At 43.5% G+C, this 24,285-nt stretch overlaps 1 long non-coding RNA gene across 1 annotated transcript in view; it reads left to right on the forward strand.

Moving 5' to 3' along the window:
- The first annotated feature begins 22,159 nt into the window (after positions 1-22,159).
- Positions 22,160-24,285, forward strand: part of LOC144681391 (uncharacterized) — a 71,450-nt gene continuing 69,324 nt past the window's right edge. The window contains exon 1 of the long non-coding RNA XR_013576777.1: positions 22,160-22,278. This is a non-coding gene — a long non-coding RNA (uncharacterized LOC144681391). The remainder of the gene's footprint in view (positions 22,279-24,285) is intronic.

A 24,285-nucleotide genomic window follows, 5' to 3' on the forward strand; every position in this document is an offset into this window, starting at 1 on the left:
GTTAAGGTGTGGCTGTCACCCCATGGGCCTCAGGGGTGCTAGAGTCTGATTGCCAACTGTCAGTGATGCTGGAACTGGCCAAGGGGGTGACCCCAGGCTGCTTGGAGAGACCAAACGCAAACTGGGCGACCGTTTTGCAGAACACCTGCGGTCTGTCCGCAAGAAAGACCCAAACCTCCCTGTCGCTTGCCATTTTAACACTCCACCCTGTTCTCTTGCCCACATGTCTGTCCTTGGCTTGCTGCATTGTTCCAGTGAAGCCCAACGCAAACTGGAGGAACAGCACCTCATCTTCCGACTAGGCACTTTACAGCCTTCCGGGCTGAATATTGAATTCAACAACTTTAGATCTTAAACTCCCCATCCCCACCCCGTTTCTCCCTCCCCCCACCCTTATTTTTCAATAATTTATATAGATTCTTCTTTCCCCACCTATTTCCATTATTTTTAAATCTAAAACTAAAACCTTGTTAGTCTTTTCCACCCCACCCCAACTAGAGCTGTACTTTGAGTATCCTGTCTTCCATTCTTAATTAGCACTTTTCTTAGACAAATATCACCACCTTCAACACCTCTTTGATCCTTTTGTCTGTGACATCTTTTGATTATCTGCTCCTATCACTGCTTATCTCCTCAATCACCACACCCTCAACTTCTCTCTTCCCCCCCCCGCCACCCCCCACCTTAAACCAGCTTATATTTCACCCCTCTCCTAACTACGCTTCAGTTCTGCCGAAGGGCCGTGAAGGCTCGAAACGTTAACTGATTTCTTCTCCACCGATGCTGCCAGACCTGCTGAGTTTTTCCAGGTAATTCTGTTTTTGTTTTGGATTTCCAGCATCCGCAGTAGCTTTTAGCTTTTTGTTTTTATGCTTGGACTGAGTGCCTTGCGGCTCGAGGGCCACGATTCGGATGTGCCCTGCAAGGTGTTCCTCAGTTGGGGTTGGCCAGGCTGCAATGGTGCCGCAGATTGAGAGTGGACTAATCAATGCTCCTCTGTTCTTTCAGGAGAAGACAAGCCATAACCAATTGGAGAGGTCACGGAACAGGCAGAGGCCCGCCCAACCTACTGCTGCTCACCTAGTTCAAGCAGGATGCCCTTGAGGTGGAGAGCCGGCACGCTCCACATGCAACCGGGCGTGGAGAGGCAAGGGTGCCAGACGAAGGCAAGAGCGCAGTGCAAAGAGGTGAGATTTTCAGGTAGTGCAACCATTCTAGTGTAGTCTCAGCATTGATGGGAGCCTCAAACCTGGAGTCCCCATTGATCATTGAAAGGCAATGGCACCATGATGCAGATCTCCATTGTCTCACCAGGGTACTTGGCATTCACGTGACAGTGTGATGACTTTAACTAATGACACGTCCTTATTCGCCCTTTTAGATTCGCCAGCACGCACTTGCTCTCTGGACCCCAAAGGTCCACCCCTGATGCTGGCGGACCACTGGGCTTCATTTGCACACCCGCTCTCTGAACCAGACATCAGCACAGATACCAGCACCTCGGTGGGCATTAGATTGATGGCTAGAATGTCGGTGCACATTGGTGAGGGCACTTCACATTTGCTTGAGGTGCAGGCGGAGGCAGAGAGTGCCCAGGGTGCCAGCAGAAGGAGGACTGCTGGAGACCAGGACAATGCTGAGTCGAAGGCAGATGATGAACCTCCGGAGTCGTGCATTGGGCGGCAGATGCTGAATGTCCAGTGGGATGTACGGGAGGATCTGTTGGAGATCCATGAGGGTATGCATGCCATGGTCTCCATTTTGGAGGAGTCCATGTGGAGCATGAGCACTGGGCTGACTCCCATGGCCGAGCGCACTGCCTCCCCCATTGAGAAAGTGGTGACTCTCATGGAAAGGTAGTTCCAGGGGAAGAATCGGGGGTTCCTGGAGTTGCGCTCGGACCTGCAAATCCTCACAGAGGCAATGACCTCAGGTGGTCAGTGCCATTCTGGGAAATGGATGAGGCACCCAGTATCCCAGCTAGGTGTCCGTCCATCAATGGAGGGCAGGGAGGTTCAAAGCGACCTCACATTGGCACATGAGCTGTTTGTCCTCTCCGCGGGCTCCTCTCAGGGTGTTCTGGAAGACGGCAGCAGCTCCTCTGCCCCTCCACCAGTGGCCATCGCATATGAGGCTGCGATAACTGGGAAAAGGCCAGCCGTGGCACTGGCGGGGCCAGCACTGGCTCCACTGGCCAAAGGACAACTGCCAAGGTCATCAAGGCCTAACAAGACAGCAAAGTCAGCAGGCTGCCTCCAATGCCGGTGCCAGCGAGGGTGGGGAGGGGGCACGTAATGTAAGTTAAAGGCACCATGAGCACAAGAGGGAAAGCTCATGGGTGATTTTCTGTTCATTTATGTCTGGTTTATATGTCTGCTGGTGTGGACACCAACACCAGTAATGGTGATGTCATTGTGCTTTCAACGTAACTATAAAATTAAATTTACTCTGGTTCTGATGGTCTGAGTATGCGTCACCTTTTTAGTTCATTGGTGCAGGGTACGCCAGTATGTAATGCTGGATGTGAGTGGCTGGATACTTTATTGCACAGGCTCTGAGTGGACTTTTGGTGCAAATAAAAGGGTCATTTCAGACATCCAGAATGGAGGCGGCAGCCCTGGCATGAGGTGGAAGCAGATCTTTAGCAGCCTAGCTGAAGGAGCATTGGATCAAGGCATCCTTGGTGTCCCTGCCTCCCTGGAGGTTACTGAGGTCTGCCTCCACACCCTCAGCGTTCTCACCATGCTCCTCTTCTGACTCACCACTGGATTCATCCTCTGTGGCCTGTGCAGCTGCCTCAAGATCCTCTTCCTTTAGTGGGTCCCCCCTTGCCAGTGCCAGATTGTGGAGAGCACAGCATGCAACCACTATCAGTGACACCCACTCTGGGGGATATTGTAGTGCATCCCCTGAACGGTCCAGGCATCAGAAGCGCATCTTGAGAAGCCGTTTGTTCCTCTCTATCACCACCCTTGTGGAGGCATGGCTCATATTGTAACGCTTCTCTATCTCTGCTCTTGGGTGGCGAAGAGGTGTCATGAGCCACCTCTTCAATGGATAACCCTGGTCACCCAGCAGCCATCCATCCAGTCGGACTGGAGCACTGAAGAGCCTCAACACCTGGCAGTGTCTCAGGATGTAAGTATCATGGAAGTTGTCAGGGTACCTTGTACAGTCATGCAGAATATGCATCCTATGGTCACACACTATCTGCACGTTCATGTGTGGAATCCCTTCCTGTTGACGAAAGCACCCGGCTGGCCCACTGGCGCCTTGATGGCCACATGTGTGCAGTTGATGGCACCTTGAATGTGGGGAGTACCCAGCGATCACTGCAAATCCTCTGGCTCGCTCAGCCTCGCTGGCCTCGTCCGTACGGTAAAGAATAACGGTCAGTACCCACCTGAACAGAGCTTCTGTCACCAGCTTGACACAACTGTGCACAGCTGATTGGGAGACTCCACACAGATCCCCCACTGACCCCTGGGAAGAGCTGGAGGCATAGAAGTTGAGGACCACTGTGACCACTGGCATGGGGTGTCCACCCACACAGTCGAAACTGGTCTCAGGCCCAATCAACTGACAAATGGAGGTCACGGCCTCCCTTGAGGGGTGAAGCCTCCTTTGGCATTGCACCTCAGACATATTGAGGTAGCTGCATTGCCGCCTGTAAATCCTGGCAGCAGGATAGTGGCATCTTCTGTGTCCCATTCTGCCTTGGACTACCTGCTCGCCCTGCGCCCCTTGTGCCTGCGCCTCTCCTCCCACTGGTCCCTCCCCTGGAGACTGCAATCAGTCACCTGGCCTCCTCTCCCTTCCAACCCTCTCTTCCTCCTCAGAGGAGGTGCCACCAGCAGAGACCACAATCCCCATTACCATGGTAACAGAAGGCTGTCTGATATGTGGAAGGGTCCACACGGTCTGAATCCTCCAGGGGCCTTGCAGACACCAATGAGTCCTGAAATGAAGCCTAGAAATGCTAAGAATGAAGCTCAGAGCAGAGATGAAGCTGTCAAGTACAAATAAGCAACCAGCAGCAAACTGTCTCGAAACACCTGGCTACTTACACTAGCAATGCTGCTGACCCTTTTTATCCCGGCCTCGGATGAGGTTTTTGAAATTGTCGACTGCCCGCCTGCCCGTTTTGCCCATGCGACGAGCACAAAATCGTATGGGCTATGTAAAATACAGCTTAATTGCCTTTTTAATGGCCTTAACTGGCCTCGTAATTGATGGTGGGCAAGGCTCTGACTCTCTCTTGCACCCGCCGAGTGAAATGTCACGCATATGCGCGATGACGTCGGGATGCTTACCTGATGTCATCGCGTGCTATTTTACGCTCGAGTGTGTCGGGTGCACACCCGCACGCCGAGGGAAAAATTCTGCCCTTTGTTTCCTCTCCACTACATTCTCTATATCCACCATGATTACTTTTGGTGTTGTTAGCTCTAACTTCATGTGCCCTCTTTTTAAATTTCAGTTTAGTTGTAATGTCTATTTATCCATGGAACTCTATTCTTTGATGCATCCGCTTCTCACCTTATAGAAATCTATTCAGTTTGTACTCTCTGTATTTCAATGTTAAGATTTCTCACTGCTTCTCTGTTGATCCCTCTGCTAATTTTTCTACCTAGATAATCTGGGACAAAACCCTTCTTATCTCACTGAACTTCATTATTCTTTTCTATCTCTGTATTTAACCTAACAATGTTGTTTGTGGTTATTTCCCAAATGTTTGCCCGCTCCCACAGCAGTTATTTGTCCCATTTTACTTCCCAGAACTGAATCAAGAAATGCTAGATTTGGACCAGAAACATGCTCAAAAGCAAACTATGCTGGATGCATTCTAAAATGTGTTCGCAACTTTGATCACACTTTATACCAGTTCATCTTGGGTTAGTTAAAAATCACACAACATTATTGCCCCTTAGTTCTTCCATACCTCCCGAAATTGTCTGCAGATCTCCCTTTATTTCTGTTTCATCTCCACAATTTGGTGGTGCATATTGTATCCTAAAAAAGTGTAATTTTCCTTACTACTCCCTAACTACCCAAACGGATTCCCTTCCATAATGCATCACCTAGGACATCCTTACATTCCAATGCACTGACGCAATCTTTTACTAACACTGCCACCCACATTTCTTTCCTTGCCCTTCACTCTTGAACATGTTATAACCAGGAACATTAAATTCCCAGTCCTGGCAAACCCAGGTCATGCCTCCATTATAGTTATCACATCAAAACCATCTGTTTCTAACTTTCCAATTTTGTTTTAAAAGTATTGCACGCTCACATACACATCACTTCATCCTGACTCCAAAAACATTGGGTGCGTTGACCCTCATTGCCGTTCCTGGTTCTCACATTTAATTTTTTTGATATTCCTTGTTCCTTTTCATCTCCCACTAAATCATAGCAACTTTCTTCTCTTTTGATAATATTCTCACAACCGATCTCAGACAAGCCTTCTGCTTCTATTCCAACTTCATTATCTTATTTCGACCCTCTCAAACCTAGTTTTTCCCCACCATGCTGATGTTTAGATCACACCCCCCACAATTCATCCCCCCCTCCCCATCATTGCTTTATTTACTTTCTCTGCTGGCCGTTTATGGCCTGATTATACAATCTCCCAGTACTTCTACTATTCTATTACTGTCGTCTGTTATTCTATGATGGTTAGAATAAAGCTCTTTTGATTTCCAACTCATACTTGTCCAAGATTAAGGTAGCTATTTGATGTTTTTGTTCATGTGAAGGCTGTCTATTCAATGTAGCTATCTCTAGTTCCACAACTTGTTCCATTAACCTAACAATGGGAACACTTCCCTCCAACACCAGCCTTGCATTGTCCTTTATGTGTTTTCCTCTCCTTGGCCTCTCCAGTGTGTGGCACTGGAAGCAATCTGGAAATCACCATCTCTGAGATTGGCGTTTTTGTGATCTTGTGCCGAATGCTTAAACTCTGCAAGACATCAGGCATAATGCTATCTATATCTGTAGTACCAACATGGATTATAACCTTTTGGATGCTCTCGCTTTCTGGAAGTTTTTTCACCCATTCCTTTAGACTAGTGCTATGGAGGCAACATTACATTCTGGAATCCCAATAATGACAGTAAAGAAGGCCGCTTATGGCCTGATTATAGAATCTCCCAGTACTTCTACTATTCTAGTACTGTAGTCTGTTATTCTATGATGGTTAGGATAATCCTCTTTTGATTTCCAATTACTATCCAACTCATACTTTTCCAAGATTAAGGTAGCTATCTGACAGAAACTCAGGGGCTCCCTGCGCATATGCGAGTTCTGCCTCCTGTCCCTGTGAAGTGTCATTTACTTCACTTCTTCTGAGCTATTCCTGTGTTCTGAACTGTCTTCACTGCTTCCTGGGTGGTCATATTCTAGACAGTATGATTGACAAACTCCTCAAGCTTTCTGATATTGTGGAGAGATTTTCTGCTACAAAAATTCAATTTCCCTACACTTGGTACAAACACGTTGTCCCTGACATTCCATGATAGCTCACGTATGAAACTTCACACAAATCCTGAGGTCCCGATGTCTATGTGTCTACCAGTCTAATTTTAAAATGTTACATTATTATTCTGAATTTGTGCTCGGGCCAACTCTTTAAATAAATCAATCATTCACTTCTCTGAAGTATGAATCTTGAAAACAAAAACTCACTTACCAGACTTTGCCCTGTATCTTCACATTAAATGTTCCTTCAATTATGATTTCTGATTTGTGTCTCATTTTCCTCATCTATATCTCTGGATGGTATGTGCAGCTTTGTTAGTATTTGGCAAAAGTGGCAAGAAAGACTCGTTGTGCTATGATGTATGTGTTTCCTCAGGGACTAACACAGTTCTTTCAGGCCTATTAAAATAGAAGAGTGAAAGATGTCAAAATTCTGCCTCAAGGAAGCATCTTCAAACAGTCCCTGCATTGTAATATACAGTGTACGATGTTCTTGTGCCTCAGCGTCAGCGTGTGAACAAGGGGAGGAGAACCAAGCCACGAGCCTATGACGGTGCTGGCCTTCGGTTTGGGGAATCATTTGGATTCACTCTCCCTGCTCTCACAATGCTGTTAGGCCAATGATAAGGTGGTCTTCTCAAATGCGATCTAAGCTTTGAAGTTGCTTGGGCCCTCTCCAGTTTTGTTCTGCTTTCTTTTGTTATGTGTCATGCTGTTCTCCCCAAAGGAAAAACCAGTAAAAACTGGGAATTTAGAATACTGGTCCAAACTGTTTTTGTCCTAAACAGAGAAGTGGTTTTCAGATTTTGCTGGTTAAGGAAGCACATGCAGTAGTGCTTCCACCAGTATGTTGTGTCTGACTGTAAATGATCAGGCACCAGTAAAGTTGCCTTACAAGGATAACTTATGACAAGATTTTTACTTGAGTACAATTTCAGTCATAAGTTGCTGCTTGTACTTGCCCCATACTATAATATGGCTATGTGTGGTAAGCACTTTGCATCCCAGCTTGGCACAGGATAAGTTCCTCTGAATGAAATATAGGTGATGATGATACAAGTTGTCAGAATGTGTACTCAGGTCAGGTACTAGGAATAGAAAACTATAACGTAACCTTGGTTTGGCAACTTTCTTCAGGTCAGCCATCTATTTCCTGACCCGAATGCAGAACCCCTGGGTTCTACTAACAGCAGCGACTGTCAAATATAGTCAAACACTACAGTGCTTTCACACACCTCTTGAGAAATATGGTTAAAATTCTCTTGTGGGTACAATTCTAAATTTCTACTGCAAATACTTGATAGGGGAGAGGAATGTCTTACAGTGTGATTTCAGAGCATCTTTAAACAAAATTGCATTGTCAGCTTCTAGGCGTACATTCCAATCTCCTGCTCATTTACAGTGAATGAGCCATGGCAATTGGGAAAAACATAATATAGGAATTGTTCTGAGGCATAAACATATGCTTTTGCTGCAAAATGTAATGCAAATGGAGTTGTCACAATTTAAAAATAATAAAATTTAGTCTCCATTTGTAACTTTCCTTCCGTTTCTTTCTCCTTCTTTCTGCCTCTGTCATATCGTTATCAGAAATTAAAATCTCTGTCCCACAGGTATGCAGTGACAGTTCCTTAACTATCAGTAAAGCAAAGGTGAGGTTTGAAATTCAATTGATGCTTCCCCTGAAAATTCTGCATCAAAAATTTTCAGCATCATTATTTTTTCCATATTTACTCGTAAGTAATTAGGATTAAAATGATATTAAATAACAATGGCGTTGAACATACAGTTCTATTGGTTATATATATTTAAGCATATTTTCTTCTGCAACCATTTTAAAAACTTTTTCTAATGCTGGCTTTTTCGTGCTTGCTCTGTACACAATAAATATTGGGTTGAATCTTCCATGGAGTGGCAATCACCATTGGATTGCCACTTCAACTCCTATTTCCTTACCTTAGGCTGCAGCCTCACATTTCTCGCCTGGACTTCTGACCCATGCCAGGCATAGCTGCTCCTGGAGTCCTTCAGTGTTGTGTAGAAGGGTCAGTGGAAACAAACCCACTCCCCCTTTTTACAGCACTAGATGCTGTTATCCGGTAAGTTTAAATGTCCCAGTCACTTTGACAAGCTTGGAGGAAAAGGTAAGTGCGTAAGGTAAGTGGGTGATTCGGTAGGATGGGTCGGTGGAGGGTGTGGGATGGGAGGGGGCCAGCGGGGGGGGAAGGTGTTGGATGGGAGGGGGTGTGGTGGGGGAAGATGGGGGTTGTCAGATTGTCAGGGGTTTCCAGGGTAGTCTAGGGGTTGGGGCTAGTCAGGTGTCATGGGGTGGGAGGGGATAGTTGTAGGTTGTGTGGGAGGTGGGGAGTAGTCTGGGGATGGGGAGTTCAGAAGGGGGTAGTCGGGTGCTAAGAAAGAGTCAGGGGGTGGTGGTCGGGAGGGGTGGTCAGGGGATTGAGGGGTAGTCGGGGGTGTTGGGAGGAGTAGTCGGGGGTGGTCGGCGGTGTGGAGGTCAGGGGGGGTAGTTGCAGGGTCCAAAGAGAGGTCAGGGCTGTCAGTAGTATAGTTAGAACTGGTTTTAATCCTTCTAACTTTTCCTGAGTAACTATTTTGGTAAGTGAATAGGAACCATCCGAAGTCTCTGACTTTAAATCGTAGTTTCAAAGCATTCCAGGCACAGAGTGATGCCCAACGGACATTGAAACTTCCCGGGTAATTCCCGTGCAGTCCTTCCGTGGGGACTTATGAGGGGACCCCCAGCGCATCTTCTGGGATACAGCCCTCCAACTGGACCATTGTTGCATAATGTCTAAAGCAGTACAGGTGGTGCTATCTTTTATATCAGCACCACATGGACTGCAGCAGTTCAAAAAGGCTGCTCACTAGCACTTTCTCAAGCATAATTACTGATGGACAATAAATGCTAACCTTATTAGCGATGCCCAGATTCCATAAACAAATTTTTTTTAAAAGTGACACTGTACGGATAATAATTGGATTGGATAAAACAGTTTTAACAACGTGTCAAGTCGTTAAGATATAAAAATTATGCTGACAATTTGCAACTCACATCACAAAACAATTTTGAGAATAAGCTGATAAGTTAATAAAACCCTTCAAAATATAAAATTCACTGTTGGTTTCTCATTCAGTTCACTAGCGACTAAGCTTAATGAATTAAATGCTAGCTAACTCTCCTGGGCATGCCACACTTGTGAATAAGATATCCAAATCTTTCTCATATTCAAAATGTTAGAATTGCATTACGCTGCAGAGTTTTCCCCCGGTGCACTACTTCACATGGAAAACGTGAGGGGTCTGCATTTTCCACTTTAAATGCCTGTTTAGAGTTTGCCAGACCCACTGTATCATTACATGTGTTTTAAAGCAATTTTAAGTACCGTACAAATTGCTCCACAACACATTTAAAACCGATCAGAATATTCTTTTATTTTGAAAATGCTTTAGATTATGGCAAATTTCCAACGATGTTTTCTATTCCTTCGATTGTATACAAGCAGCAGGGGGCAATCTAACTCAGAAAACCTGCTGTGAGAATGTTCCAGGCTGCCAGTAATGATAACAGCCTAAACTCTATTACAACATGTCTGGGGGCACTCAGCAACATGCGCAATATTTCAAGGCACTTTGCATTGTACGATGTTTTGAAATGCATGCCGAATTCAATTTTTTGTGTGTAAATTTTATGTTCATGCAGATTAGTTATTTTGGAACAAATTTAGATTCTATCCACACAGAAGTGATACTAAAGTCTCAATATTGAGCCTCACCTTTTTTTTATAAACTTTTCTCTGCAGCGAATGTTGGGGTACAGAATAAAATGGGTGACAATATTGTAGCTAACTTCTAAATGAATTTCCAAATATTAGTGGCCCATGCACACTCAAACTTGGGAAAGATAATGGCCCAGATTTTGCTGTGAGCGGCTAAAGAACACTTTTTGTCATCCACCTCACATACAGTCGCCCACAGGCTTTTAAGCCAGCATGTCAGTGGAGACTCTCTCTCTCTTCTGGCATCAGTTTGAATTCAGCACCCTCCACAGAAGATCGATGGTGTCCATATGCAGGTCAAGCAGCAGGGAAATGGTTTAGCCAATTAGAATGAAGAAACTTCACTGACACATGCAAACATCAAAAAGCAGGAAATATGAATTACATTGAAATCATTGCATAGGAAGCAAAGTACTGGAGAATACATATGGGATTAAGGGAAATATATAAAAGTACAAAACTGAAAAACTATATTAATTTTTTTTAAAAAATCTGTTACCCTAATTTTCATCAAAATTTCCATCCTATCTAACTAATTCTTCAGGCCCAGAGAGGTTTTTCATCAGTAATTATCACTCAGTACCCTGTTAAAAAGTCAGATACTCCTTACTGAACAAACCCTAATTTATTCAGCCATTTTGAAAACAACAATGGTGGATAATTTCCCTAAGTTTCCATGACAGCAATTTCTGCAGATTCTACTGGTGAAAACTGCAACAGCACAGTGTGAGGAGGAGTTGGGTATCACTGGCAACAATGTCCAAATTTATACATCTAATGTATAAATTGCTATCAGTTTTTTCCACAAATAACAACAAGCACTGTTAGCCTCACCATTATTAGCATCGCAAAATCAGGCTATAGTCTTCAGGGCTTACACAAATCAAGTGAGTTTGCATAGTTGATTAGACCCCTGCTGTTTATAATTATTTCTGTTTAATAAGTATAAACCCAGATGAACTATATGATGAGGTAGACAGAAGATTTTTGTGATTGCGGCTGGTGCTCTTTTCTTTCAGGTCAGTGGAAGGTGATTGGTAGAAGAAGAAAGAATGACATGCATTCACCATGTCAACCCCTCTATCAATCAGAGTCCACTTACCAACCAATCAGCACTCTCTTCACATACGGTATAAATTGTTGTTTTCCCTTATATTGGTATTCTTGTGAAGTGTCCTGATGAGTGCATGAAAAGATTTGACATGTTTTTTTTTCCAGCAATATCCCTACAATTGTTACTTGGCACCAAAACATCATTTGCTTGCCCTCCAACTTCAACACTACTTTTTCTTTGGTCCTCACTCTCCAGAGTGTGGTTCCTAAAAGGGCCTAGGCCAAGAAACAACTGCATTGCTAGAAGTCCCATAACAGTTCCAGACATACAGTAGAATCTACAAGCATTTTCTAAAAGCCAGAAGTTATTTTAAGAAAATTGGATCAGCAGTGACTTTTGGAAAAAATCTCATCACTTGATCTAGATTTCAATTTATTTATAAGGCTTCAGCCTGATTCAAACAGGAGCTCTCACCAGGGTTAATGCCCTCATGAAAATCTGAACTGCTGTAAAAGCAAAAATAAGTGGGCAGCAATGCCTGATATTTTTAATTTCCATCTACAACTACCCTCTTTTTGAAAGACAAATGCAGCAGATAAGAAGATGCAAACTGCCCCTGGAAAGGCAACAAGTTAAACTATGGCTGCAAGACAATGAGTCATAAGGAAAAATGGTACAAATACAGGTTATGGGTTTATGTCATGAAGCAATCCTTGCACGCGGCTAGTTAATTTCTGAAATGATCATCTGAGTTGAGTAAAGGTGGTAAAACAATGTAACATTCAGGAAGCAATTAGAAGACCTGATGGGGCTGGAGAATTGTTGTAAAGGATATTTAACCACAAGATGGAAAATGATAACCATTGAAAGTAACAGTTTGTTTTCACTTACATTTTTATAAGCCAAAAATAAATGTTTTATTCACAAGAATCCTTTAGAGTTGGGGCTCTTACACTTCTCCCTAGCTCTGGAAGGGTGGCTGAGTAGGATTATCAGGGCTGTCAGATGCAAGGATAGCTTTAGATACAGCTGCATGACAATATATATGTTGAATAATTTGGTTTACAGGTACTAGAATTGGCAATCCCACCTTCGACTCTCAATAACACCCTTTTCTTCTGTAGTATAAATTGTTGTGATTGTTTGAAATTTGGCATTCTTGTGTTTATCCTGATGAGTGCAAGAAGAAGAGCTCCAGCAACATGTCTCTCTTTTCAGCAAAATTGAATTTGTCAAAATTTATAGCTTATTCACCTGTTTGATCTTTACGGTCATTCAGCTTGTAATTGCCGTATATAATATTAAAACTGATTTGCTGCATTGTATTAACTGCCTACTCACACAGCACCTGCAACTGATGTAGGACTGTCACAAATATTTGATGCGAAGCAATGCACACACAACTTTCTTGGGGATTAATAATGAATGGGTTTCTTCTCCACAGATGTGTGTCACATGAACTAAATTAGTTCTCCACCCTCTTCTTCTCCTCACTTTAATATTGTTGCCACAGTCTCCTGGTTATCTTAGTCATATTTTCCTTTCCCCACCATTTTAGATCATTCCAATACCTCCTAACATCCTCGTTCTCTCTCTGAGTTTGAAAGTGTACATTCATCTATTATTGCACAGTCTGAATTTGAAATATTATATATCGGGCCAAAACACGGTGGATGTGTTCTGCATGACCTCAACTACCAGAAACATTAGATTTCCCATAGCAAGTAGTCTTCCTTCAATTTGTAGTTGCTTTACAACTACAGCCACTGCTAATTGAGCTGCTCCTCCCTTCCTACAGAGCGAAAAAAAATATGCCTTATATTCCATAGGATCTGATCTTAAAGCGATTTGTTTATAGCTTCATTTGGCTAATGTGCACGCATTATAATGATAGCGGCAGGGAGTTCTTAGATTTAAAATCAAGAAGCAAATATCAGGAGTCTCTGGATGGCCTTGAATATTCAATAAATATATTATTGCAGCTTAATTTAAGTAAATCGATCCATTGAAGATAGATTTGTATTAGCAAATGCAATTGAAGCTAAAATATGAATATGAAGTTTAAACAAACAGGCATACACAGACAGGCAGTTTTCTGCGCTGAAATTTTGCTACTAAACACATGCACCATATGTCTGATTTCAAAATAAATAGAATCAATATACTCTTATTAATGACTATATTTACTCTCTGCAAAGAGAGGCAGATAATCTAACTCCCAATTTTAAGAGCGTATGGCAATGCGCCCAGAGTTACTTGGTTTCAATGATTTTCTTGCTCTCCTTGTAGGGAAGCATTGGTAACCATTTGATGTCTTTTCTATTTGGGACCCAATGTTGCAAACCTACTGTTTTTTCCCCTTTCTTTTCTAGTCCATTTATACAAATAATAGTTTGCTAACAGAACATTTCACTTGATAATTCGTACTTCAAATTTTATGCAGGTTCCGACTGACAATCAATCAAATCAAACTTCCAAGTCGCACTTGCTTGCACAATTATCGGTTGGAGCTACAGAAAAATATATGAACAGTTTCTTCATGCGCAGGCATTTTCTTCTAAGAAAAATGCTGAAGAGAAATGGGTACATTGCAGAAAACATGATTTTTTGATAATCAAATCACAGAAGGTAAAATACAGATCATGTTAGAAACAAACAGGGCAGTCACTGATTTATGCTGACACTCTATGCTCTCAAATATTTCTTGTTAGTATTAATGCAATATTGTTTTAAAAAGGAATATATACTGGATCGCTTCAAAATTACTTTTGCAACCAAATATAATCTGTACAGTTTCAGCAAATCTTCAGAAATGACTCAAATGGTAAGAGGGTATACACCATATTGAATCCCTTCAGGGATTAGTCCAGCAAAAGGAGAATAAGGATTAAACCTAGAAGATTGTAGTGACACTTGTAACTTGACAACTGAGCTCTTATAAAGTGACACTGGAACTAGTGAAATTCACATCATGACCTGTATATTGAGAAAAATTGCCATTTCTTTAAGAACAAGTTTAAAGTTAAATTTGCTGTAGAATGCCATCTCTGTTTTACATAATATGAATAAAACAAGCCAAGTCCCCTGTCAAAGATGTCAGCACACAAGGCAATTATGTGTCAGTATTGCATTTTTTATTCAGTAAAATTACACCTTATTCTACTAATAGCAAATTATGTGCAGTAAAGTGACAAAGTTACTCTTACCTGGTGATTCACTGATACAAGCTTCAAAGGAATTTTATTGTTTTCATCAGCCATTTCAATAAAAAAAAGACCTCTTTAAGGTATGACTTTATAATCCTGATCAACAGTAAAATGTTGATTTCACAAGTGCAATTTCAGCTCTAAAAATAATTTTCTCTCCAAATCTAATACTTTTGGAAAGTGAAGGTGATTATTTAACGATAATTTCCATCCCCAATAAAATCACTTGCATTTTAGGATTAATTTTTCTAAAGATCATAAGATCATAAGAAATAGGAGCAGGAGTAGGCCATTCAAGCCTGCTTTGCCATTCAATAAGATCATGACTGATCTGACTGTGGCCTTAGCTCCTCTTTCCTGCCTGCTCCCCATGAGCCTCAACGCCTTTTTAGATCAAAAATCTGTCTAACTTAGCCTTGAATATATTCAATTATCCAGCCTCCACTGCTCTCTGGAGTAGAGAATTCCAAAGACTAACGACCCTCTGAGAGAAGATATATCTCCTCGTCTCCATCTTAAATGGGAAACCACTTATTTTTAAACTGTGGCCCCTCGTTCTAGATTCCCCCTTGAGAGAAAACATCCTCTCAGTATCTACCCTGTTGAAACTCCTCAGGCTTGTATATGTTTCAATAATATCACCTCTCATTCTTCTAACCTCCAATGATTATAGGCCCAATCTGCTCAACCTTTCCTCATAAGTCAACCCCTTTATCCCAAGAATCAGCCTAGTGAACCTCCTCTTTTTTTAAAATGAGACAGTGTTTTAAGTTGCAAACTATAAACTGTTATTTAGGCCACAATGAACACACCAAATTCTCTTTAGGAATGTCATGCTGCAGGGGTTATGCTAAATGATTCTTGCTTCCTTCAGTGAACTAACCAGATCATTTTCTATCATCCCGGGCAAGTTAGGATTATGTTATTTTAGCAGGCATATGTATCCATAATACTGTAACCATACCCCACAAAGAGACAGATTAGTAATGGAGGATAAGTAATATATATTAACAAATTATACATAAAATTCTCAACATCTTTCACTTTACACAGTAAATGTGCATTGACTATCTATGGCTTACTTGTAGCGAATCATCTGTGAAACAGGGGCCTGAATTCTGTGCTCGTCAGGTGCGCTTGCTCGGTGACCCCGGAAGCGGCTGCGATTGGACACCAACCGCGATTTCACACTGGCTGACCAATGAAGGACCGGCCAGAATGAAACACACTTGGGAATTGGCGATGCGTTGGCAGCGAGGAAGGGAGCGTGGCGGGCGCCAGGTCCAACGGGGACCCAGCAGGACATTTAAAAAGTGCAGACGCAGCTCTCTGAAGGCCACCAGGAGGTTATGAGGAGCCTCAGGGAGCTGTCTTGGAGAGACTTTTGAAATTTGCAAGAGTTATGGCTTCAGCACCCACTGGGCACCCAAGACGGGAGGGTAAAGCCGGTGGGTACTCTCTCCCCGGTTCTTGGACAAGTGTCTGCACACTCTAGTGGGGTCAGTGAGTGCCAGATAGGACATTCTGATGCTGCAGGATGGCAAGAGGAGGCCACACACCAGACAAAGAGCCCAGGTCAGTGGGCATGACATAGTGCCTGGATCCTGGATCCAGTACTGCAAACAGTTTAGTGCTTGGCAAGGGTGAGTACCGAGTTGGCATGGTACTGTATGGCCATGTTGTGAAGAGTGACCATCCTTCGTGGCACTCAGAGTGACAAAAAGCACATATACCTGTGCTGGCCAAGGTTAAGAGATGTGGCCACTAGCCTTGGGTGCATAGAATGGTGAGATGTGCAAATTTGACAGGCTCCTCAGCCTGGTCCTCTGGGGCTGGGGCTGGGGGGGTGGTGAGGCTGGTATGGTGGTGAAGGTAAAAGATGGACTAATGAATGCACTTTGTTCTAAACAGGAGAAGAGAAGCCATAATGCTGTGGAGCACAGACAGACACGTGGTGGGGTAGCCAATCTGCTCAAATTACATCAAATTTGACCAAATTTGAGATGACACCCTCGAGCTAGAATGCCAGCGAGGAGTAAGGTCCTCAGGTCACAGAGAGGCAGGGGTGTCAGAGGAAGGTAAGAGTCCAGTGGACAGATGCGAGACTGGCATAGAGTGCAAACAATGTAGGATCGTCTCATCTCAAATGAGGACCTCTAAGCTAGAGTCCCCAGTGATCCAGCAATCACGATGCCACCATGATGCAGTTGTCCATGTCTCACCCGCCCACCTAGCATGCACATTGACTATGTTATGATAATACTGACCTATTGTCTTTCCCCCTCAAATGAGCCATCCTCCAGAGGCTGCCAGGGCCCCGAAGACTCTCCCTTGACACTTGAGGAGGAGCCACAAACAGATCCACCAGCGTCACACCCTCTCTCTATACCAGGCACCAGCGCAGATACAAGCACATCGGTGGGCATTCATTCAACAGCTCATATGGTAGTGCACTATTGGGTGGGCACAGCACACTCGAATGAAGAGTTGGCTGAGGCACAGAGTGGCCAGGGTGCCAGCTGTCAAGGGACTGCTGGGGACCAGGGTGATGCTGAATCCGAGGCAGTTGGTGAGCCTCTGGAGTGGTCCATCAGGGGGCAGATGCTGGATCCCCAACGGGATACGTGGGAAGATCTGGCAGAGACCCCTGAGGGTCTGCATGCCATGGTCTGTGTCATGGAGGAATCCATGAGGAGCTTGAGCACTGTGTTGATCCTGAGCACTGGGCGCATTGCAACTCTCATGGAGAGGCAATCCAGGGGCAGAATCAGGAATTCCTGGGGTCACATTCAGACCTGCAAGACCTACAGGCAGTGGCCTCAGGAGGTCAGTGCCAGTGTGAGAGATGGACGAGGCACCTCGTCTCTCTGCTAGGTGCCCGTCCATCAATGGTGAGCATGGAGTCCAGACATACCTCACGCTGGTGGACCAGCTGCTTGTCATTTGTGAGCTCCTCTCATGGCGCTCTGGACAAGGACGGCAGCTCCTCTGCCCCTCTGCCAGTGACCATGGCATCTGATGAGGCCTCAAGGGCTGAGGAGTACCCAGCCATGTTGCTGGTCGCACACTCCTAGGCGGAGCCTGCTCAGGCCCCATCAGCCAGAGGACGACCTCCAAGGTCATCAGGGTCAACACAACAGCAGAGTCAGCGATCTGCCTCCAATGCCGCTGCCAGCGAAGGGGGTGGGGGGGTGGGGCGGTGGATGGGCACCAAAATGCAGCACTTGCAAGCATAAGTTTAAGACACTGTGAGCACAGGATGGGGTTATCACAGGTAGCATTCTTTCATTTCATCTGTGTTATGTATTCATTTTGAATGACATTAGTAACAAAATTCTATTATGTTACTTTTTTGCAACTCTGGAAAAGATACAAATCTAGATTTTGTTTCAATGCCTTCAGCGTCCTTCATTTTTTCCATAGGTGCAGGGCTCAGCAGTGCCATAGGATAGACAGCAGAGGCATTGGGTGCCCACCCACACAGTTGGAGGCAATCTCCAGCCCAGTCATCCGGTATATTGATGTCACAGTGCCCCTCGAGAGGCGGAGCCTTCCTGCAGCACTGGACCTCAGACATGTTGACGTAGCTGAATCACTGCCTGTACATTCTGGCAGCAGGATAGTGGCGTCTTCTGTGGTGCCTTCCATCTTAATGACCCTGCTGGCCCTACACCCCCTGTGCCTGCACTTCTCCTCCCACAGGTCTCTCCCTGGGATGCTACCTGCAGACACCTGGCCTCCTCTCCTTTCTTGCCCCTCTCTTCCTCTTCAGAGGAGGTCCCACCAGCAGAGTAAACAATCCCCATCTGCTGAGCTGCAGATGGCACTGTCTCGTGCACTGAAGGCTGCACTCAGCAAAAATCCTCCAAGAGAGTTGACAAAACAAAGGAGTGCTCAAAACAAAGCTAACAAAGCAAATACTTCAGCAGAAATCACAAGAAAAGGTATAAACTCTCAGTGCTAAAGCAGCACCAAACTCTTACCTGAACTCCTAATAACTCGCACAGCCAATGCTTTGGTCCCCTTTTATCCTGCCCTTGGATGAGAAATAACAGAAAATGGATTGGTTGCCTGCCCGTGTTGCCTGTGCAACGAGTGCTGAATTGCACAGGCAACGTAAAAATAGGATCAATTGGGTTTTTAATGGGCTTAATTGACCGTTCAATTGTCAGCAGGTACGCTTCTGACTCCCATGCATGCCCGCTAATCGTAATGTTGCACATGAGCATGAAGATGGCGGGACACATGCCCGGCATCTTCTCGCGCTATTTCACGTAATTTCGGGTCGGCCTTGCGCCCACTCATTCAACATAAAATTTTGGCCAGGCACTTTTTTTTCAGTGCCAAAATCATAGGGCACTGTTGTGATGATGTACGTGTACCTTTAAATTACTGTCAGTCATTACTCACCTCAACACAGTATTAATCCCATGACTCTGAACTCAGTCTACAGCAGCAGCAGCTGAGGTCAGATGTGCCTCATATTTCCCCAGTGAACATTACCTTCAAATAAAGAACCCGGATTATTGTTTTACCAATTCTTGTTGTATGATTGGTAAGTTTACATCAAATAGAAGAGGAAAGTAACAAACACGAGCATGTGTGAGTTCAAATGTTGCAAATCATCCAGCTAAATTTGAGATTCCCAATCATGCAATTATGATTTGATTACTTTTATCAAATTAAATTTAACATCATAGTTAATCTATGCTACAAACTCCATGTTATCCTTCAAACAATGATGATAGATTTTGGCTATACTTTGTGGTACTTGATGTTTTCCATACCAAAATTAATCTGTCACATGGCCAGAACATATTATAACAATTCCTTACTGAGGGCCAGGCACCAATCCCCATGACCGTCAAGGCCTCACAGAACAAGACCATTATTGCTAGAATAATAAGCATACATTTATAAAATTAGTCCTAATTACATCTGTTGGAACTTGAAAGCATTACCCCAAGCATGATACTACTTTTTTTAAAATCCTTTTAGCTGATGGGCCTCTAAATTTAGAGTTGGTCAATGGCAAACCTGACATCACAGGATTCCAATAAAGCAGCCGTTAGTCCTGATGCTTCAACAATGTCTCTGCTGCTGTTATTCAAGTGCACGGAGCACACTTTAGATTTCAGAGCAACCATCGGGTCAGCATATTTGTAAACAGAAAACCGTTTTACATTCACAGCACAAATAAATCAAAAAGGTTTCAAGGGCTTAGGTTTCTTTTCAGAATTAGTGGAGTTTTTATGCAAAAGGACCAAAGAACAGATATGCATATAAAATCCAACTATTTCTACTAAACATGGGCAAATGCAAATGCTGTTAAGTTGATTTATCTCTGAACCTAGCTGTTTCTCCCTGTGTCAGCTAAATGTAATATTTTAAGCTAATATAACCCTATTTCCCGTTAACCCACTATGTGGTACTTGTTTAATTGATGTACATCACATCACATAATCAGAATTCTCAAATATTAAACTGATGTTGATGATAAGAACTGAAAGACATGGGGCTAAATTTAGTTCCTTTGTACTAATGCACCCCTTGGTGCCTTTAATATTTTAAACTATTTAAATTCTTAATGTATTTAAACCAGACCTATCAATCAAACCATGGACAGTTTTGAAACAACATAGTCCCAAAAATGCTCCTTTGCATAGTCAGCAACATAAGTGCAAATTCCACCTGTTGACGGCACATAGATCAGGGTACCGCAGGATGCAATTGCAGATGCTTCCCAATGTTAACTGTAGTGGTTGCAGATCATGTAAAAGGACATGTACACAAGAACAGAAGAGTCAGGCACGAGAAACACCATCGGGTCCACTGAAATTCAGAATTACAGGACATTAACAACTGTGTTTTGGTATCTAATTGTATTTGTAAGCAAGTAACCCTCAAAATTTTGCCTTTATTACTTTAATTGGTACGTTATTTCAAACATTTGTCACTCTGAGTTGAGAATTTTTTTTGTGCTATGCGTTCTAAATTTATTTTTCACTACATTATCTTGATGTCCTCAGGTTGTACCTCCTGTTATACTTTGAAGTAAAATCATACATTTGCCTTATCCTTAATATCTATTATACTCGATAATTTCTATATTTTGATGAGATCCTGTTCTTCTCATCATCTTGCCTTTAAACTTGGGGTCAGTGTTTTTGTCTTTCTGCACCCACCTATTGTAACCTTTTGATACACAGTCACCAAAACTGACAAAGTATTCCAAATATGACATAAACCAGTACATCATAAAGTCTCACATTCACTAATATTGATTAATCAAAAAATTAAGGGGGACCTATGTCTTTCTGACAGGCAAGGTCCCATGCAGAAAGTGGCCAATCATAAATTTACTCTACATTCAACTATTCTACCTGAACATATTATATTAGATATGTTCTGTTACATCTGTCCCGATGAGACCATTTTCCAGAACGGTGCTTCTGACATGCCTTCCTTCCTCTTTAGCTGAGGTTTCCCACCCACTGTGGTTGACAGGGCCCTCAATCATGTCCGACCCATCTCCCGTGTCTCTGCCCTCACACCTTACCCTCCCTCCCGGAACCATGATGGCGTCCCCCTTGTCCTCACTTTTTACCCCACCAGCCTCCGCATTCAAAGGGTCATACTCCACCATTTCCGCCAACTCCAGCATGATGCCACCACTAAACACATATGTCCCTCTGTCAGCATTCCGCAGGGACCGTTCCCTCCAGGACAACCTGGTCCACTCCTCCATCACCCCCAACTCTTCATCCCCTTCCCACGCAATTGCAGAAGGTGCAACACCCACCCCTTTACCTCCTCCCTCGTCTAAGGGCCCAAATACTCATTTCAGGTGAAGTAGTGCTTCACTTGCATCTCCTTCAGTTTGGTCTACTGCATTCGCTGCTCCCAATGCGATCTCCTCTACATTGGAGAGACCAAACGCAGACTGAGTGACCACTTTGCAAAACACCTTTGGTCAGTCCGCAAGCATGACCCAGACCTTTCTGTTGCTTGCCATTTCAACACACCATCCTGCTCTCTTGCCCACATGTCTGTCCTTGGCCTGCTGCAATGTGCCAGTGAAGCCCAATGCAAACTGGAGGAACAGCACCTCATCTTCTGATTAGACACTTTACAGCCTTCTGGACTTACCATTGAGTTCAACAACTTCAGACCATTAACTCTGTCCTCTATCTACACCCCTTTTTTACCCTTTTTTTCAAAATTCATTTTTATTTTTTATCCATTTATTTTTATTTTTATTCATTTTTATTATCATTCATTTATTCATTGGTTTATCCCCCTTTTTTATCCTTCCTTTCTTGGCCCATTTTCAACCCCACTTTTTTTCCCCACCACCGCCCCCTCCCCCCACTCCACCCCCACAAGGGCCACCTGTTACTTGTTCATGTTGTTCTTTTCAGAGTGCTTGCCCTGCTATTATCACATTCTGCTTTCTTACCTTAATGCCGCTATCAGCACCTTGTTTAGCCCTTACCACTGCCATTAACAATCCCTTTGACCTTTTGCTCATGACATCTTTGTCAATCTCTCCTTTGTCCCCACCTATCACTGGCCTTCTAACCAGCTTCACCTGCTCCAACTAGCCCCCCCAACTTAAACAGTATAAATTTCATCACATTTCTACTTCTCTGCAGCCCAGGTCAGCAGGCATGACATAGTGCATCACTCCTGGATCCAGTACTGCAAACAGTTTAAAGGTCTTCTGTGCTTGGCAAGGGTGCGTACCAAGTTGGCATGGTACTGTATGGCCGTGTTGTGAAGAGTGGGCATCCTTTGTGGCACTCAGAGTGACACGGACTTGAAACGTCAACTCCCGTTTCTCTCTCCACAGATGCTGTCAGGCCTGCTGAGTTGTTCTAGCATTTTCTGTTTTTGTTTCATATTATATTAGATTTTATGTTTGTTCAAGCACTTAGGGTTATTGCACATTAGGGCGATCAGACAGAAGACTTCGAATAACCCAGTGCCCGGCTCCACAACTCTTGCTCAACAAGTGATAATTGATCCTATGTCATGCAGCCAAACTTCAGAATTTTTGACAAGGTTTCATAGAAATGATTTGAATATGATTAATTTCAGACCCCTGCTTTTTGAATTAAAACAAGTTCATAATTGTTTAAAACACATCTTACAGCTAGATGTACTGATGGCACTGTCTTGTGTGCATCCGATGGACAAGAGAAACAACATGACAAACCTTGCCACTGGCATTCTGTAGAGAATGCTTCGAATTCATACAGATTGCTAAGCTCCAGCAACTGTTGTATTCCTGGTTTACACAACGCTGACACTATAAAGCTATGTTGAGGCTACTGCTCCCAAATTGCTAGCCAAGTCTGCATTTAAATCAGCTGAGATTGTCTGACAAGTGCAGCTCATTGGCATAATATGACGGTGCTCACAACACAAAGCCAGTGACAGCCATATAGCTGGAACAGCGGACATCAGAAATCAATGATTTGCTGCCTGTGGAAGTTATTAATTTTTGTTGCAGTTGGTGGGATGCAAAATCCCAATGAAGTATTGGTCACCAGAAGCCTGCAGAAATGTGCGCCACAAAGAAAGGGTTATTAAGGGGAAGGACAACATATCAGGATTTTTAATTTTATTTCCAGTTTTCCCCTAAAGTGTCCCTTCCAACAAATTAGGGCATGCCCCTAGTTACAAATGGCAGGCTTAGATACTTTCTTTAGTTTAGTGTCATTTACCACCTAAGTGAGCAAATTCTGCAACCTGTAGTCTCTTGTATTTGCTCAATATCTGCTTATATGATAACATAAGACAAGCATAATAATTCAATGCGGTCTCCATTGGAGAGACCAAACGCAGACTCTGTGACCACTTTGCAGAACACCTTTGGTCTGTCCGCAAGCATGACCCAGACCTCCCTGTCGCTTGCCATTTCAACACTCCACCCTGCTCTCATGCCCACATGTCCGTCCTTGGCCTGCTGCAATGTTCCAGTGAAGCTCAACACAAACTGGAGGAACAGCACCTCATCTTCCGACTAGGTACTTTACAGCCTTCCAGACTGAATATTGAGTTCAACAATTTTAGATCATGAACTCTCTCCTCCATCCCCACCCCTTTTCCGATCCCCCTTTTTCCAATAATTTATAATTTTTTAAATATATTTTTCTTTTCCCACCTATTTCCATTATTTTTAAATTTATTTCCATCCATTGTTTTATCTCCACCTTTTAGCCTATTTCGATCCCTTCCCCCCACCCCACTCCCACTAGGGCTATCTGTCACTTGCTCGTCCTGCTTTCTACCCTTAATGTCACCATTAGCACATTCCTTAGCTAATATCACCACCGTCAACACCCCTTTGTCCTTTTATCTATGACATCTTTGCCAATCTCTTCTTTGCCTCCATCTATCACTGGCCCTCTATCCAGCTCTACCTGTCCCAACCCCCTCAACCAGCTTATATTTCACCTCTTTTCAATATTTCCTTAGTTCTAATGAAGAGTCATGCAGACTTGAAACGTTAACTGTATTCCTCTCCGCAGATGCTGTCAGACCTGCTGAGTTTTTCCAGCTATTTTTGTTTTTGTTTCAGATTTCCAGCATCCGCAGTATTTTGCTTTTATAATAATTCAATCTCCCTTGTTAGGTGAAGAACACTGTCTAATTCATATGTGTTCATGTGCATTTTTGTCGATTCCAGCTGACAAAACTGATGAACGCTTAAGTGAGCCAAAGTCAATGTCAATTTAAG

This window comes from Cetorhinus maximus, chromosome 6, assembly GCF_964194155.1.
Source record: "Cetorhinus maximus chromosome 6, sCetMax3.hap1.1, whole genome shotgun sequence".
In the NCBI taxonomy this organism is placed as follows: Eukaryota; Metazoa; Chordata; class Chondrichthyes; order Lamniformes; family Cetorhinidae; genus Cetorhinus; species Cetorhinus maximus.